This window comes from Peromyscus californicus, unplaced genomic scaffold, assembly GCF_007827085.1.
Source record: "Peromyscus californicus insignis strain IS unplaced genomic scaffold, ASM782708v3 Scaffold_7__1_contigs__length_154581171, whole genome shotgun sequence".
NCBI lineage: Eukaryota > Metazoa > Chordata > Mammalia > Rodentia > Cricetidae > Peromyscus > Peromyscus californicus.
Genome location: NW_026294595.1, coordinates 97619557 through 97638561, shown reverse-complemented (window position 1 = coordinate 97638561; position 19005 = coordinate 97619557). Strand labels below are relative to the sequence as shown.

The 19005-nt window shown below is 39.2% G+C and overlaps 1 long non-coding RNA gene across 1 annotated transcript in view; it reads left to right on the top strand.

Moving 5' to 3' along the window:
• LOC128101585 (uncharacterized) overlaps positions 1-18537 on the top strand; it is a 122825-nt gene extending 104288 nt beyond the window's left edge. Inside the window, exons 3-4 of the long non-coding RNA XR_008215130.1 lie at positions 12499-12633; positions 15736-18537. This is a non-coding gene — a long non-coding RNA (uncharacterized LOC128101585). The remainder of the gene's footprint in view (positions 1-12498; positions 12634-15735) is intronic.
• The last annotated feature ends 468 nt before the right edge of the window (positions 18538-19005 follow it).

Here is a 19005-nt window from a genome sequence, read left to right as displayed (position 1 = left end):
ATGAACAAAGAACCCTAAGCCATTGTGGTCTCACACAGGTGGCAGAGATTGCTGCTTTGTTTCTGAAGTCCTGGAGATGAGAAAGGTCCAAGGGGTCTTAGGTTTAGAAGTTTGGCCCATGGTGGGAATTAATTCACAAGCAAGTTCAACATGGAGACTAATAATAAACAAGACAACAAGTAAATGAAAATGAGTAGATGAAAATTCAGCAGACATGAATGGAAGAATGCTGTGTGATAGGCCATGTGGTTCCAAACAAGTCTTAAAGGGCCACAAATGAGTGACCCAACAGCCAGAAGAAGATTCAAGGCATCCCTTATTCCCCTCTGGTTCAGAGGTCAGAAGCACATCCACCTGTTCTCTATTGAGCCCCAGTTTGTCCAGACACCAGATACAGAGACCAGAGAAAAAACTTACTGGTCAGCCATAACCAGTAGAATAAAGTTGTTTGAGTTGAAATGAGCCAAAGTCCTGACCTATATATGTAGTCTTCCCAGAATTGCATGATCCTGGACAAGTCCCCAAAATGTTGGGTTCTGGGGTAGGGCAAATAATGGGGACCAGACCACCAAAATCTATTAACCAGAAGCAAATTTTATTCCAAACACTGCAGTATTCCAAAACTTCTAGCTAGCTAGGACCAGAGACAGAGTCAGTATTCTGACACTGTGGCCTTGAGAAGAGGCAACCAGCCTCTTCTTACAGGGAAAAAAACAAAGGATTTTTTACTTTTTTGTAAGATTGTCCAGCAATGTCCCAGGCACACTGCTCACATGCCCTGAATAATTTCCCCAAATCTCTGAGTTTGACAACTAGAGTATCTGGTAGCCTCCTTTAGTCAGGTAACATGGGTGCTTATGGTGCAGAAGGACACATTATACCTATAATAATTACTCTTCCAGACAGAGATAGCATTCTATATTTGGTAAGTACAGTTTGCTTGTTTGTTTATTTAGATTTGTCCTTGACATTTAAGAAGATAGGCCTGGTTTTGTTGTTTGTTTGTTGTTGTTTTGTTTTATTTTGTTTTGTTCTGTTTTTTGTAAGGTTTGTTTTTGTTTTTGTTTTTTTTTTAGGCTCTATGGTGCTGAAATGAGCCAAGGTCCTGACCTATATCCTCACATACACACACACACACACACACACACACACACACACACACACACACACACACGTGTGTGTGTGTGTGTGTGTGTGTGTGTATGTGTGTGTGTGTGTGTATTTATGTATAGATAGATAGATAGATAGATAGATAGATAGATAGATAGATAGACAGATAGATATAGATATAGATGTATAGATATATAGATATGAATCATTAGTGAGGAGTAGTTGTCCAAATAACATCTGATACTATGATTTATTTTTCTTCATATGATTGAGGATTGTAGTACCTTAGACTTTTAAACATACTAATCATTTTAATCCTGGCTATACTTTCCTGATGGGTATTTAAGACTATGTAGATGACCAAAATTAATTACTTTTTAAAAACTTTTACTGTCAAGGCCAGTCAGAGATCTGGTCCTCAGGGGTCACTTGGGCTTGTGAGGGACTTCTAGATTCTTTAGTCTTTCACTTGCCAATTAATCCAACTATATGGTAGGCTGGACACTGGTTAAAGTCCCCTTAGAGGCATCTCCATGACATTCCTGAGCAAGAGAACAGGAGACTTCTAATAGTTATAGTAACATTGAGAGAAGTCCTACAATCCCCTGGGACTTAGTTGACCTTTGTAGAGCAAGGAGAAAAAATACTTTCCCTTTTAACACATTCGTATCATCAGTATAGGTCTCTAAGTACTGTTATTAAACACTCAGAGAGTCAGTTGCACCAGTTTGGTATTTTTAATTAAAAGCTTGAACAGAAATTAAGCACGTTAAAGTAATCCTTAATTAGAAACACAGTTCTTAAGCCATTGCCTATCTAAGTCTCATCTTTTATAAACCTTCAATAACTTACTTAGACTCTCGTCCCACTTTGCAAAAGGAAAATTCTAGTCATTTCAATCACTATACACAAGTTCTCTTTTAACAAGGATATTTTTATTTTTACATTCCAACATCATTTTTGTTTTACTTTTCAAATTTTTTTTAATTAATCTTTTGCATCCTGATCACAGTTTTCACCTTCCTTCCTCATCTCTTCCTAGTACTTCCCTTGCTGTGGGATGTTCTGTATGGCAAATGTGTTGCTGATTAGTCAATAAATAAAACACTGATTGGTCATTGGCTAGGCAGGAAGTGTAGGCGGGACAAGGAGGAGAATAAAGCTGGGAAGTGGAAGGCTGAGTCAGAGAGACACTGCCAGCCGCCACGATGACAAACAGCATGTGAAGATGCCGGTAAGCCACAAGCTACGTGGCAAGGTATAGATTAAAGGAAATGGATTAATTTAAGATATAAGAACAGTTAGCAAGAAGCCTGGTATGGCCATACAGTTTGTAAGCAATATAAGTCTCTGTGTTTACTTGTTTGGGTCTGAGCGGCTGAGGGACTGGCAGGTGAGAGAGATTTGTCCTGACTGTGGGCCAGGCAGGAAAACTCTAGCTACATTCCCTGAAACCTCTCCTCTTCCCACCCCCATCCATTCCTCTTCCTTTTCCTTCAGAAAAGGCCAAGTCTCTCATGTGTATCAGCCAGCCATTACTTATCAAGTTGCTGTAAGTCTAGGCACCTTCTCTCCTATTCTGGCTGGACAAGGCAGTCAGGTATGAGGAAAGGGTCCCAAAAGCAGATAACAGAGTCAAAGACAGGCCCTGTTCCCACTGTTAGGAGTCCCATAGGAAGACCAAGCTACCCAACTATAACATATGTACAGAAGACCTAGGTCAGTCCCATGCAAACTTTCCAGATGGCGTTTCAGTCTCTGTTAGTCCCTATGAGCCCAGATCAGTTGACTCTGTGGGTTTTCCTGTGGTGTCCTTAGCCCAACTGGCTCCCATAATCCTTTTCTTCCCCCTCTTCCACAGGATTCCCCCAGGTCCACTTAATATTTGGCTGTGGGTCTCTGGATCTGTTTCCATCAGTTGCTGGGTGAAGCCTCTCTGATGACAATTGGGCTAGACAACAATCTATGAGTATAGCAGAATATCATTAAGAATCATTTCATTGAATTTTTTCCAGTCATGTTTGGTTTTAGCCTAGGTATCTGGGCTATTCAATGTCTAGCTGGATCCTGATCCTCCAAGCTGTGTCAGGGGTAGGCTCCCAATCATGGTATGTGCCTCAAGCTGAATCAGTTGTTGGTTAGCCACTCTCATAATTTCTGAACCACCTTTACCCCAGCATATCTTGTAGGCAGGGCAAATTTTAGGTCAAAAGTTATGTGACTGGATTAAGGTCTGAATCCCTCCAGTGGAAGACTTATCTGGTTACTGGAGATGGCTGATTCAGGCCTATATCCTCCAGTGCTAGGAGTCTTAGGATCACCCTCATAGATTCCTGGGAGTTTCCACAGCACTAGGTACCAAGCTCATCCAGGAGATTCCACTGATTCCAGTTGTCTTTCCCAGTCCTCTCTCCCTCCATCTTCCCCGGACCTGATCCCTCCTATTCCCATGCCCACCCTCCACCCAGACCCCTCCCTTCATCTACCTGTAACGTCTCTTCTGTTTCTTCTTCACAGTGAGATTTGTGTGTCCTCCCTTGAGCCGTCCTTGTTACTCATTTTCTTTGTGTCTGTGGATTGTAGCATGGTTATTCTCTACTTTATGGCAAATGTCCACTTATGAGTGAGTACATACCATGTTTGTCTTTCTGGGTCTGGGTTACCTCACTCAGGATGATCTTTTCTATTTCCATCCATTTGCCAGCAAATTTCATGATGTCATTGTTTTTAACAGCTGAGTAATACTCCATTGTGTAATTGTACAACATTTTCTTTATCAATTCTTCAGTTGAGAGGCACCTAGGTGGTTTCCAATTTCTCTCTATTATGAATAAAGTGGCTATGAACATAGTTGATCAAGTATCCTTGTGGTATGGTAGAGCATCCTTTGGGTATATGCCAAAGAGTGGTATAGCTGGATTAATTGAGTTAGGTCCAATTCTCAATTTTCTGAGAAGCTGCTAAATTGATTTCCAAAGTGGCTGTAAAAGTGTTCACTTTCACAAGCAATAGAGCAGTATTCCCCTTGCTCCACATCCTCTCTAACATGGGCTGTAACTTGTGCTTTTTTAAAAAACTTTTTTATTTAAATTTCATTTCATTTTACATACCATCCACAGTTCCCCCTCCTTTCCTTCTCCCCCCCTATCATTTCTCATAGGGGGTAAGGCCTCCCTTGGGGAGTCAACACAGGCTGACATACCAAGTTGGGGCAGGACCAAGCACCTCCCCATAGCATCAAGGCTGATCAAGGCACTCCACCATAGAGAATGGGTTCTAATAAGCCAGCCAGTTCATGTGCCTGAGATAAGTCCTGGTCTCACTGCCAGGAGCCCCACAAACACATCAAGCCACACAACTGTTTTGGTCTCAGCCATTCTGTTGGGTGTAAGATGGAATCTGAGTTGTTTTGATTTGCATTTCCCTGATGGCTAAGGATATTAAGCATTTCTTTAGGTGTTTCTCCGCAATTTGAGATTCCTCTGTTGAGAATTCTGTTTAGATTTGTGTCTAATTTCTTGAGATCTTTATATACTTCAGAAATCAGCACTCTGTCAGATGTGGAGTTGGATGATCTTTTCCTATTCTGTAGGCTGCTGTTTTTTTTTTTCCTTTTGACAGTATCCTTTGTCTTACAGAAGACTTTCAGTATCCTGGAGTCCCATTTATTAATTGTTGATTGTAGTGCCTGCATGATTGGTGTTCTGTTCAGGAAGTTGTCTCCTGTGCCAGTGTGTTCAAGGATATTCCCCACTTCACCTTCTGTTATCTTCTTTAATTTCTTTCTTCAAAGACTTGAAGTTCTTGCCATACATGTCTTTCACTTGCTTGGTTAGAGTTACATCAAGGTATTTTATATTATTTGTGGCTATTGTGAAGGATGTTGCTTCCCTGATTTCTTTCTCAGTCCATTTATCATTTATATATAGGAGGGTAGAATGGTTACTGATTTTTTTTAGCTTATTTTATATCCAGCCGCTTTGATAAAGATGTTTATCAACTATAGGAGTTCCCTGGTCAAATTTTGGGGGTTGCTTATGTATACTATCACATCATCTGCAAATAGTGATTTTTTAAAATTTATTTCTAGTTTATACCCCCTTGATCTCCTTTAGTTGTCTTATTGTTCTAGCTAAAATTTCAAGAACTATATTGAATAGATATGGAAAGAGTGAACAGCCTAGTCTTTTTCCTGATTTAGGTGCAATTGCTTTAAGTTTCTCTCCATTTAATTTGATGTTGGCTATAGACTTGCTGTATATTGCTTTTATTATGTTTATGTGTGTTCCTTGTATCCCTGATATCTCTAAGACTTTTATCATGAAGAGGTGTTGACATTCCAACGTCTTACTATGTCTTTAAATGCTACGAGACATAGTCACACTAATAAACAAATTTACCAACTGTTATGAAAATTTCTTGGGTAGGGAGAGGTATTAAGCAATGTCTATCTTCTCCTTATAAGGTCACAGTGATAAACCAAAGGTTTGTTTTGACCAAAGCTCACCCTGGGAGACCAATGAGCTTGTAAGACTTATTTACAGGGCATAGGTGAGGAGCTACCAACAGGAGAATCCTGGTAGCAGCCACACTGGAAAGTCTTTACCTAGTAATAATTGTGACTCTCCCACCGCTACATAAGTGGAGCCTTGTTTCCTTATCAATTTTAGCCTATATATCCTAATTCTTCCCTAAGACCAATAAGGCATGTGCAATTAAGGGAGACTTGCATGCTATCTGGGAGAAGTGTCTGGATACTCATCATGAACATACAATGACCCTGTCTATTTCCTCCTTCTACAAAGGAACCTTTATAGTCTGCAAGCTCATGTGTGCTGGGTTTTGAGCAAACAGGCACAGCTGCATTTGCAAAGATGGCAGGTGAATGGCTGGGAAGATAGTACTTTGTAAAACCTCCTGAATACAGCAAAGTGGAATCCAAACTGCATATATAGAATAATATAACAAATTAGGATTATCTGTGCACATAAAAACAGTTAAATTGTAGCAAACATTTTGGCACATAATCAAAATGACCTTGACATGAAGAAATACCCTCTGCAAACAAGAAAAGGTAGAAAAGATCCTTGTATGTTACTCCTGTAATTGTAGTTTTAAATCATAGAAATCACTTATTTCCCTTGCTTTAACTAAGAGAGATCAGTGTACAGAAAATGGCCAGAAAAATCATCTTTTCTTCCTGTAGACCCACCCTAAAATCTTTCAAGGTTTTTCTGGTGGGGCCCAATAAAAAGAACTGCTGACTCTTCTAATCATCAGAAGGTGAGGAGAATATCCTTGGGGGGGGGGGCTTCTATGGTTTTTATAGTCTAGAAAATAATTTACCATAACCCTGCTTTGGTTTTGGATGAATGAAAGTATCAGACAATGAGAAACATCAGGTGCACAGCAAAACATCCTCCAAACTATGTTTACAATCTCCCCTAGAAATAAACTAAGGAATCCCTATTATTATATTGGAGTTACTGGTTGGGAGACTTTGAGGCAAAAAGTCCTCTCTATGATTGGGCATTCCACTGCCTGCTTTATGTAGTGATATGTTGTGTACCCTAATAAACTTGCCTAGGGATTGGAGGACAGAGCCAGCCACTAGATTAGACATAGAGGCCAGACAGTGGTGGCACACACCTTTAATCCTATCGATCGTGAGGCAGAGATCCATCTGGATCTCTGTGAGTTCAAGGCCACACTGGAAACAGAGCCAGGCAGTGGTGGCACACATCTTTAATCCCAGTACTGGGAAGCACACATGCCTTTAATCCAATGAAGTGACATGGCTGGGCAGAGAAAGGTATATAAGGCATGAGGAAACAGGAACTTGCTCTCTTGAAGCTGAGGAGTTCATAGAGGTAAACTAGCGGCTGGCTGTTCTGCTTCTCTGATCTTTCAGCTTTCACCCCAATATCTGGCTCTGGGTTTTTTATTACAAGACCTTTTAAGATTCATGTTACAGCTTTAACTGTAGACATCTCTGTATCATGAAATAAATAATAGTAACCAATGTTGTAAGTAATTTACCCATTAGCTGTCCTCAAGAACACAATGTTTCACTTTGAAGGCTGTTTTGTTCACCTTTCCATTGTCACTGAGTTAAGAGGCCAGCCTGGTCTAGAACAGGGACTTTGGGGGACATTTTGAGATTAAAAAATGCTTGAGTCTGAAAGCCATCTCTAGAGCAAGCTTCTTGGTGATTAAATAGCATAAGATAATTTGCCAATATAGCATTTACATAACAGGAATTTACTTCTCTATAAAATTGAACTCAGTTTCTTATAACTGACAGGAAACTTTCTGATGAGTCCCATGACAACTGTCTGGGACCCAAGGCACCTGTCCTACTTATCACCTCTATAGAGTTGTCTAAATACATCTTCTATGCTGGGTCTTGCTTTGGGAACAGGGACTGACAAAACAGAAAATATTTTCTTTTCTTTTAGAGTGATGTAAGGGAAAGAACATTTGATTTTTTGCCCTCTTTAAACTTTATAAGGTCATGGGTATGTGATAGTCTACCCTCATAACCAAGATGACAGAGATATCTGCCTTTTACTAGTGTCTAATTTGAGATCATTTCTGACTAGGCTTGGGGTGACACACTGCTTGTAACTGTATACTCGCAATCAGTTGGTTTGTGGTATATGTATGTGCATGTTTGGGTGGATGAGTGAGTGTGTGTCTGAAAATGGAGATTGACAGTCTGAAAAACTTAACCACCCTCCTACAAAAAACAAGGGCTTTTCTTTTGTCCTTCCTTTGAACAAAAAAGAAAAAAATCAGAGATGTAAAGCTTTTGAAATTCTTGGAGGTCAGAGTCCCCAAGAATTCATTTCCTATGAGCACAAGTTCTTAGAGATGATTGTTTTTTAATTTTACATCAGAATTTGTTGGGATCTGTTTGTTCCTCCTGAAGTTTTTAAGTCCCCTCTGGGGACCAGTAAATATATCATATAGAAAAATGTGACAAATTTAAAACAAGATAAAAAACTAAAAATTAAAAAGAAAAATCAAACAAATAAACAAACAAACAAAAAACAGCTTAGAGGTCTGATGTTACCTCCTTAGTCTGATTAAAAAACAAGCAAATAAACAAAAAACAAACAGGGTGTAGTATTTCCCAAGGGATCAGTGGAAACAGGAAGTTGCGAAGGTGCTTCCATTTTCTTTAATGTCATGTGATTACAGTAACCAAGATGGAGGTGAAGTCACCAGGCATTTGCCCTCTTATATTATCACTATCAAAGATGGCAACCAAGTCACATGATTTCCTGTAGTTTAATAAGGTCATTAGCCAATATGGCAGTAACCACATAGTTGCTTTCTGCTCATGGTGAGTTCAGCTCCATAGTAAAGTAATCCCATCTGCCAATCAGGGCACAGGTCCATATGGGATCCACACATCTCACGGATTAAATGTGGACTGTCACACCACCTTTTTCAAATAGGCACACACTTTACATTCTGTTCATATGACTAAAGGATGGAATGGTATCTGTGGCCTAGGCAAGAAGACCAAAAAAGTAAATAAATAAATAAATTTAATTAAGTAATCAATCAATTAATTAAAGAAACAGAGGAAGAAATTCCATGGTCTCAGCTCAAATAAGCTGGGTCTATACATTGCTATTACAGTAGTGAGAGTCAGTGTGAGGTCTCTCTCTTTGCCTCTAGAGAGGGGAAGAGAAGACATTTATCCATCATCTAATTTTAGCTTGAAACAAGAGTGGATGTCTCTCTCTTCCCTGGCTCTACCCTGACCCATTAGAGGTAACATCACTGTGGAGTCAGGCTCCAGGTTAATAGTGCAGTTTAGTTCTGTTCACAGGGCTTCAGTCACCAGTTTCCCTTGTTATGATACACAGACACTTGAGTTCGGAGAGGTATCACGAGGACCTTCCTTGTTAGAGAGAAAAATGTAAAATTATTTGCCCTGCTCCAGGATGGAGAAAGGGTGCTGGCAGCTCAAGAGTCACATCTTTCTGTCCTCTCAAGGTCTGACCTTCTTTGTTGATTAGTCAGTAAATCCTCAGAAGGAATCTGTAATGAGGTCCTCAAAGTACTACCATTTATGGTTCTTGATGGGATTTATTTTCTCTGCCAGATAAAGAAGGAAAAGGCAGAAAAAGTCTGCAGAGTGGGTAGGAGAGGGTATGAATTCTCAGATACAGCAAATAAAATGAGCCAGTAAGGAAAGGCTTTATTAGTGGTGAGGATATACACACATACACACCAAGGCAAACAGAGAAAAAGACCTTCTACAAAGCAGGGATGGCGCAAGCCCTCTAATTTATTAATTTTTAATTGATTAAAATTTATACTTAAGGATTTTATAAGTATACATAATGCATTCTAATTACCCTTGCCTCCCAAGCTCTTTTATCTCTGCCCCCCATGCCTGGTAACTCCCCTACCCCATCTACAAATCTCTTTCCCACATTCATGTGCTTTTGTTTTGTTTTGTGACCCACTGAGCTTAACCTGGCCATCTATGTGACCATGGATCTGGAACTACACTGGGACTCAATTTCATTTTGGCACAGGGTCTCTCACAGAAGCTATCACCCACCTTTTCAGCTAGACTGGTCGGCCACAAAGTTCTGAAGATCTGCTGAGGTTTCAGGAACACACCACACACCTGGCTTTTAAGTCACCATGGTTACACAGTAAGCATTTTCCCACTAAGCCTCTCCCCAACCTATGTATCAAAATCTTAACTTTGAAGTAGTAAACTTGGGCATCCTCAGATGCTGATAATCAGTGAGAAGTCATTTGAAAACGAACAACTTTAAAAAATATTCGACATTATGAATGAGCATTTTTCACCCTTCGTAAAACAGCATTCTGAGCTTTCCTTTTGGATAGAGTGGAGATTTAGTACAGACAGCCTGTCTTACACTCTACACATCACTGTGAGCCACATCCCAGGCATGTCAAGCAGAGTGCTTCCTTTCCTTCCATTCAACACTAATCATGTTTCTGAGGAAAGACTGGCAAATTTATGAGCAGCTGGCAAGCAGGTGCCACCTCTTGTGCTCTGGCCACACCGGCACATGCCACCAACCAAGATTAAGCTTCATTCTGATATGCACCCAGTTTCTTTGGTCTATTTTGTTGCTCACAATGGCTCCAAATGTTAGAGCAAGAGGAATCCCAACTCTAACTCTTTTCATATGTCAAGGATTGTCACACATACACACACACACACACACACACACACACACACACACACACACACACACACACACACACACCAAGCTCCTGGTGATTCCCACCCCCCGAAAGCTCACTGATAGCTTCTATGTGCTCTGAACTCAGAGGATTCTGTAACACTGTGAAGACACATCTGAAAGTCCAAGTGGTACCCACGCACTTCAACACGGCCAATGTGCTAGCTATGCCTATGCTCTCTCTGAGCATAACTTTCTGCATTAACTCATTCTAGGTTCACTGTGTTCTAAAGCAGGAACCTCTATCTGTTCTCCCTCTCTGGGCTGGACAGAAGAGCTTCACATTTTCTACAAAATTTAGTAATTTCATTTAAGAGTATACTGTTACAGAAAAAAAAATACAATGGCCTGACAGAATGTTGTTCCTTGATTGAAAATGGTGCAAAAGCATCTGAGGGTTTACACAAACTTCTTCACAAATAAGGAATCATGGACAACTGCCAATCCAGCAGAATTCAATTCATACTTTTATTCCTTGCTGCTGTTTTGGCTGCTTGAACAAAAGAATTACACATGCTCTTGCTTCAGCACATAAAATCTGAAATCCTCTGTTTGTGTTAAAGGCTTGTTAAATTCTTCTTAATAGTATTCTAGCTTGTAGGATTTCATTTTTATTCTTATGAAAGTGTTGTAAAATTCCCATTCCTTTAATTGGAAATAACAATAACAAAGCCTGCTTCAGTTGTAGCTAGGTACCAGCTATGTGGCTATGTGCATGGATGAAGGGATATTGTAACATCCTTATTCTCAGCTACTAAGCCACTAGGAGGCCAGCTTTATTCTTTCTAGAGCACATTGATATATTAGACCCTTGCTCCAGAAATTGTCTTATTCTACTCTCCATGTTTCTTGATGTCACAGAAACCACTTTCAGCTGGTCCAAGGATGATTTCATTTCCACAGCCCTAAAGATTCTGTCACGGGAATCCAGTTCTATTAAAAGCCAAATACCTACAAAGTCCTGAATCATTAGAAGCATTCAAGTGGACCATTTTACTTGAATGCAGCTTCATTCAACTAGGAACCATTCTTTGCAAAAAGAATATAAGTAGAATTTATCAGAGATGAATAAATTGTACTATTAAACCTCTGTAATTGTATATATTTATATCTTATATTGAGCAAGACTAAAACCCTGATAGTTTTAAATTAGATTTTGGTCATGGTAGTAGTAGTGCTTCAGAAGTAGACAATAGATTCTTAATGATTTCTCAGCAGATTTTCCCTAAGACCAACAAATTTTAGAATTCCTGACATCCAAGACCTATGCTTCCCATGTGCCCTCAAACTGGATGATTATAATTAACTATATACATTCTTATCACGATAAAACTGTGAATGAATATTTATTAATTGATTGTTGCCATATAATCACAGATGGGACAAATGGCAATTTCTTTCTAATAAGGATGGGAAGCAGATATTCCACTCAGATTTTTCAGGAACTATCATACATTCCTGATTTCTAGCTTAATGGGTGATGTCCTTTCTAGATCCAGGTCTCTCAGGATGAGGCTTTTAAACTCATGACTTAGTTATCCTTTTCCCACATGGTATATTACTGCAGATAATTCTGTGTGATTAAATACATATCTATTTTAAGGACACAAAGTAGTATGAAAGTTCAAGGCTATCTTGTCTTTATAGTTTAGTGACAAAGGTCTGTTTGTTACTTTTTTTAAAGACTTATAGACATCAGTAAACTAAAACAGGAAGCATACTGTCATCACCCATTCAAATGATGGGTTTGCTGTTCTCTCCATTATTTCATCCTAGAGCACAAAGGAGTGAATCTAAATACTAGAATATTTGATCATCAAGTGGTCCCAAGTTTCTGCTTTCTAGTGACATTTCCGTGTAAACTGATCGCATATAGGTAATTTCAAGCTGTAGGCCGAGATAGGTATTTGAAAACAGTATTTCATCTTGGACTTGATACCTTAATAAAAGATTGAGAAGTGATGAGGAAAAGCCAATGTAAGAAAGGGTTTCAGAAGTGGTCAATGAGATGATCAATGAGATATTTTATATGAACAGAATCTTCTGAAATTGATGTAAAACACCTCAATATAGCTTGACTGTTAGAGACAAGAGAATTTATCTAATGATTTATATTTCTAATTAACCAAAATTTCACCTCCAGGTTCTTAACTGTGTGCTTCTGAGCTATTCTTGCATCAAGCAAATAGCAAGATTGTTTGATTTCATTAATGTCCAGGAACACAAAATGGAAAGATGCGTGACGTCTTCCTTGAATAGTGTGCACAGCTGACAAAGGGTAAGCCCAAGCACCCACAACAGTATGCAAAAAAATGAAATTAAGTGGACTGAAAGATATGACAAGAGACCCATGATTATCTCCACAAATGTGTAAATGAGCAGACAGTGCTCTGATGAATATAAATGTCATGGGGGTGTAATGTCTGTTAAAGAACCAACAAGCCCACAGATTTTCACATTGGAGGTTTTTCTGAGGACTCATGAGGACAATACTATCCTTCTGTATCTGAATGAATACTTTATGGCTATTTAAGGACAACATCATCAACTGCAGAGGCTCTAGTCTACTGAGATAAAGCACATGAAGTTGGCTACATGTAAAACTTGAATTTAGAAATATTTCATACAGTGCTTCAAGTTTTGTTAAAAAATCAATTTCATGGTGGTCTACTGACAGCAATAAGCATAAGTAAAAGTGAAATTAAAGTTGCCTACCCAAACAAGGCATGCAGATGGACAACACATGTGGAAAAGTATTTGACATTACTAATTAGAAAGGAAATATAAGTAAAAACACAACGAGGAAACCATTCCATACCTGTTACAGTAGCTATTATCAAAATAAAGAAAAGACTGCAAGTGGCATTTTGTGAGTCTGTGAATAAATTGGAACCTGTATGCACTGTGGCTGAGACTATAAAATGAGTCAGGCCACTATGAGAATCAGTATGGAAGTTCCTCATCCAAAGGTAGAACTGCTATATGGTCTATCAATCTACTTCTGAGCAAATAGAAAATTAATTCAAATCAAGATCTTAAAGAGATATCTGTCTGTACCTTCTTGTTCAGTTAACAATATGAAGATTGATGATAGTATTGTGGGTGTGTATAGAAGACTGACTAAATTATTCAGTATTTATAAGAAGAAGGAAACCTTGACACCTTTTTACATGGCTGGATCCAGAGAACATTATGTTAAACGAAATAAGCCAGGCATGGAAAGCACGGGGTTCCATGAAAGTCCTAGTTTCCTTTCAGTTGCTATAAAACACCTTGCCTAAAATCAAGGAAGAAAAACAAAGTTTTAATTCTCTTTAGAGGTTACAGTCCATCATCCAAGGAAGCGAAGGCAGAAATCAATTTAAGAATGTTGCTTACTGACTTTTCTTATATAGCCAAGGCCTTATATAGCCATCTAGGCATGGTGCCTCCTAGGGTGGGCTTGGTCCTCCTACATCAATTAGTAATCAAGAAAATGGCCTCACAGGCCAGTCTGATAGAAGCAATTCTTCTATTGAGGCTCCCTCTTCCAATGTATATTAAGTTTGATGGCCAATATTAACCACTGCAGTGGTTGTCTTATATAAGGATTTTGAAGTGAAAAAACCACAAAACAGAGAGTAGACAAGTGGTGACCACGGCTGGGAGTTATGAAAAATGAGGGGAGTGCAAGTTTACAGCCATGAATAAGTCCTGGAGATATACTGCACAACATGGTGATATTGTTAATAATTTTGTATTCCTGAAGTTTGATAAAAGACTAGATCTTCAGTGTTCTTATCACACACACATACACACACACACACACAAATTAGTGCGTATACGATGTGACATGTGCTAATTAGCATAATCTTAATCATTTGACAGTGTTTACACACATTAAAATACTACATTTTACCTTGAATATATATGCTTTTGCCAATTATATCACAGTAAAGCTGAAAAGGTATGAGAGTCTTCCAGTGGCCTTTGTTTTGTAACATGTCACATTTGCTGAGTGCATAAGCAACACCACACCTGGGAAAACATGCCACATCCACATGAAGGCCTTAGTAGTTTGAGACACAGGATGCTGATGCCTAAGGCTGCTTTTGATTAGTCAGTATGAAGACTTTGGCTGTGACTGTGGTTCAGCTCAAATCTAAATAACCAAACTGTCCCCGTTCCCTGGCTTGTCATTCTCTCCTGTTTTCTGTGCCTCAAGAAATGTAGACATGATCTTTCCCTACACTGTCTACTAATCTTTCAATTGAAAGCACTTCAACTTTACAGTCTTCGGAGTGAAAGGATTTTATTTAAAATCCCCCCAGCTAAAATGGGATTGCCTTGGCTCTGCTAATACTCCAGATTTCAGATTCCTGTGTTAATCTCTGTTGGCGAAATTTTCTCACATCCCATCTGTCTTCCCTCTTCCAACCTACAACTGATGGCACTGACGGGTGGCAATATTAGACATGCAATATTAACAACCACGGAATTAGTGAAAGGTATGCTATTTTATGTCATTCAGTGTTTTTCTACACAGCTCTATCTGAAACTCCTGTGGGAGGATGCTTTCGAATGGAAGAGAATTGATTCCTGTTTAAGTCACTTTTAAAGCTCTTGAATGTCTCTCACTACAAATACTTCACATAATAGTCCTGAAATGCCCTACTCAAAATTTATACACTCTAAATTATTTCATATCTTCTGTTGAAGAAGAATGCTGTTCTGATAAATAAAACAATTTCAAACCCAGTATTAGTAAAACAATGTGAATAATACAAATGAACATGAAAACTAAATATTTTATCAAATTCTTCAAAAATACAAAGGATATCAACTATCAATAAGAAGTAATTAGGGCTGGGGCTGTAGATCACCTGACAGAGTGTTTGCCTAATACCTACAAAGCCCTGGGTTCCTACCAGCACCACATGAACCAGGTGTGATGGCACATGTCTCTAATCCCAGAACTTGGGAGGCAAAGGCAGGATTTGAAAGCAGAAAACAAACAAAAAAAGGTTTAAAAAGAATTGATGCTTTCACTATATATTTTGTCATAGAGAAGTCTTTGTAAACTACAGAAAAATTTCAGGTGTCTTAAAAGATAATCACTATAATACATATGAAAAATGACTTAAAAATGTGTAAACAAAATATGTAATGAATATGTAGACAAACCTAAAAAAGCATTAAGCAGAGAGGACTAAGAGAATTTAGTAGAATAAAATAGGGAAAGCTGAGTTAATTGATAACAAGGAGATTTCTATCCACCAGTCCAGTCTATTTTTCCTCAAGGCAAATCTAGGTCAGCTTAATTGTACCCATGGATTGGCCCCAAATCTTTGTGCAGCTGGATCTTTTGGTCTTCTGAAGAGCTTTTTTGGTTTCTTCCCAGGAAGAAAAGAAAACAGGGTCTCCATGATTGCAGCAGCATAATGTCTTCATGACAACCCAGACACGCTCCTCTTCAACACGGAAGCAGTGCTGAGCCTGAAGTGCCTTCTTTGTGTGGATGAAGATGATTCCAGAAATCACCCTCAGTCTTCCATGTGTATGACACAGCTATGGGCATAGGCATCCACATCTGTGTGTTTTCACACACATGCAAACATACATACACAAGTATATACCGCAAACCACATACACACATGAAAATGGAAGGAGATAAAGCTAGGTATGTGTATGTGAATAGACTCAGGCAGTAGAAGCTAGAGGAAGGTACAAACACCGTGGAGCCCCATAAAGAAGAAACAAACCTAAGGATGACACTTGGGGTGGCCTCAGTAGTATAGGTTAAAGACCAAAAGTTATCTGAGAAAGTGTGGAGGGAGCGGGAGGAAGACACTTCCAAAGTACTCAGTGGCTACAGGAGAAGCTAGAAGAAAGCACCAAGACTACTGGCCCGTCCAATCAGTTCAGGACCTGTCCTGTCACTTAGTTTTGGAGAGAACTGTAAACATAGACAAAGTTGGGGATGAAACTTTGGTGTTAGAAGTCACCAACAAGAATGAATTCCAAGCGGAGGCCCAAGGTGGCAAACTCCATCACCTTGAAGCAAGGGAGAGTAAGGGAAAATCCAAGGAAATGGCCTATGTATTTTTTGATGGGAAGCAAGAGAGGGTATATGGAGATACAGCTAGCTTGAATAATTTCTCCAGGCTCTGAAATAAGTGTGGAAGAAATTCTATCTGCTTAGCATGTCTGGATGTGGTAACTAGAAAAGAATAAGAGATTTTGACCTGATTGTGAGAATCCAGTAAGCCCAATAGTGGAGGTGGCTGTGGCTGTGGCTGTGAGTTTAGGTTTGGTTATCTTGCATATGGAAAGCATGAGGCCCATCAGGTTGTTCTCTATGTCGAGGAACTGGGTTAACCTATGAAGGTCAGTCTCTGTGTGATGAGCAGGACTACAGATTTCAAAATATAAAATAAATAGGCACAAGTGTACCCGATATAAAAGGAAATTTAATCTGAGACCGCTTAAAAACTTCTTCTACCACAAACCTCAGTACAAGTCAACCAGATTGATGTATTTTATCAAATACAATTTATGGCCTTCATGCTGTACCCCTACTCCCACCTGGTATTGGCCAGTTAGACATGAGGGATGATTTCAGACACTCATCCCTCAATCCAGACATGCATCCTCTCTACCTTCAGCCCTGCGCACTCCCAAGGCAGCACAAGCCACTTTTCTCCTATACAGATCTTTGCTTCTTGTCAGAGGGTCCACAGAACATCCCAGTGCAGCTCTCCTGACAGGGCTGGAGATTGTGCCCAGAGAGAAGAGCTCCCAGCTTCTATTTTATGTTCTCACTCTTCTGTACGGCTGTGGCTGGTAACAAGGAGAGTCAGGACATCCTCAGAATGGGATCATGCTGGTTTGTATTGGAGGGGAACTTTGTATATCTCTTGGAATAAGGAGAGTTTCATCTTCTGCTTACAATTACAACAGAAAAGATCCTCAGAATGAACTCAATAAAAAATAGTCTTTAATGTTCTACTCTAAGGACACAAAGATATCTGAACTGGTATAAATCATGACAACAGGCTAACAATATGAGGTGAGTAAAATTGAAGCTCTGTCTTCCTGATTAATAGACAAATTCTCAATGGTTTGACAATATTATTTTTTTTTAGAGAATGGAAATCATGCCAGCTGAACAGAAGGGAAAATAGTTCTATAAAGCTAGTCCATAGGGATGAAGCTTTCAGGTCAGATCCAGCTCAATTCCTCTGAGTCCTATGTCTGAAGTAAGTGATGGCCTCAGCAGTATGGACTTTACCTCAAACCTCTAGGAGGCAACCAAGGGCAACAGCAATAGCTGATATTGTTTTGGGAGTTGCTTGGATTCCCTCTGACCAAAACCTCAAAAGGAGATTTCTCTTTCCTATTCCTGAGACTTTTTGTTAGATGGTCTATGGCTCTTAACAGCTGTCTAATAGAAGTTGTTAATGCCTATTAGAAGGGAAACTGTGCCAGCTCAACAGAAGGGAAATAGTACCTGGTACTGTAACTACCCCAGCAGAGGGAGGTCATAGAGCTTAGAGGAGGATGTACTACTGCCATTTTCCTAAACCAACATAATTCCTAACTGCATTCTAAATACTTATGCTCATAACTCTCACTCCTGATCAAAGAAGTTTCTTATTGCAGCAGGTGCCATCACGTAAAGCCACAACTGGTCAAACTGAAAAGAACAACTAACCATGGAGTGCCTACTCCCAGGTGATATATCTGCAATACAATCCTAATGCCTTACTGGCTTGGGCAACATTAGGGAAGGAGTGGGAAGGCTGTGAAAAGCCAGGAAATCCACTGTGAACTTGTGTCTTCTCTATGTTAAAGGGAAGCTACACTTAGAAAATCTCAACAATACGGCTGCCTAAACAAGACCTGAACAATGCAAATACCAGTTGACATACCAACATGCACAGCAGAAGCCTCATAGGGCCCCATCCCTAGATGAAGAGCTACAGGCAATTAATGACTTCTGAGAAAGGGAGAATTAGTCCTCCTCAGGAATGAGCCCCCTAATTAGTTATCCAATATCACATGGTTGGCTCTAAAACATATACATACAGTTGATACTATGCAGACTCAGCAGGTCATATTTATGTATTTATTCATATATGTAACAATAATTAAAGATAAAGAGGCCATAAATTTGAAAGTAGAGGAAAGACATGGGGGTAGTTGGAGGGATGAAAGAGTGGACCCTTCCTCCTCTTGATGTAAAGGAATTAAAAATAAATAATAAAGGAAATATTTTTAAAAATAACTAGAGTGGAAAAACTCTTTGTAAGTACAGAACAAAATTCACTTGTCTTAGAATATTGATATTTGTTGGTAAGAAACAAACAAAATGAAAATAATAAAATAAATTCCTGGAATATTTGCTGGTAGTGGCTACAGAAGCTTGAAGGTTGGTATCTGGTCTAAAGAAGGAAGGTAACTTCATTCTCTTCTCATGTAGCTGTCATAAAATATTCTGACAGAAATAGCTTAAGAGAGGGAAGATTTATTTTACCTTAGAGTTCAAAGTACAATCCATCATAGGCTGAGAGATAAGATGTGGCAGGAGGAGCTTGAACGAGCTGGCCACATAATATCCACAATTAGGAAACACAGAGGGATGTTTTTATGTTTCTGCTTGGCTCCCTTT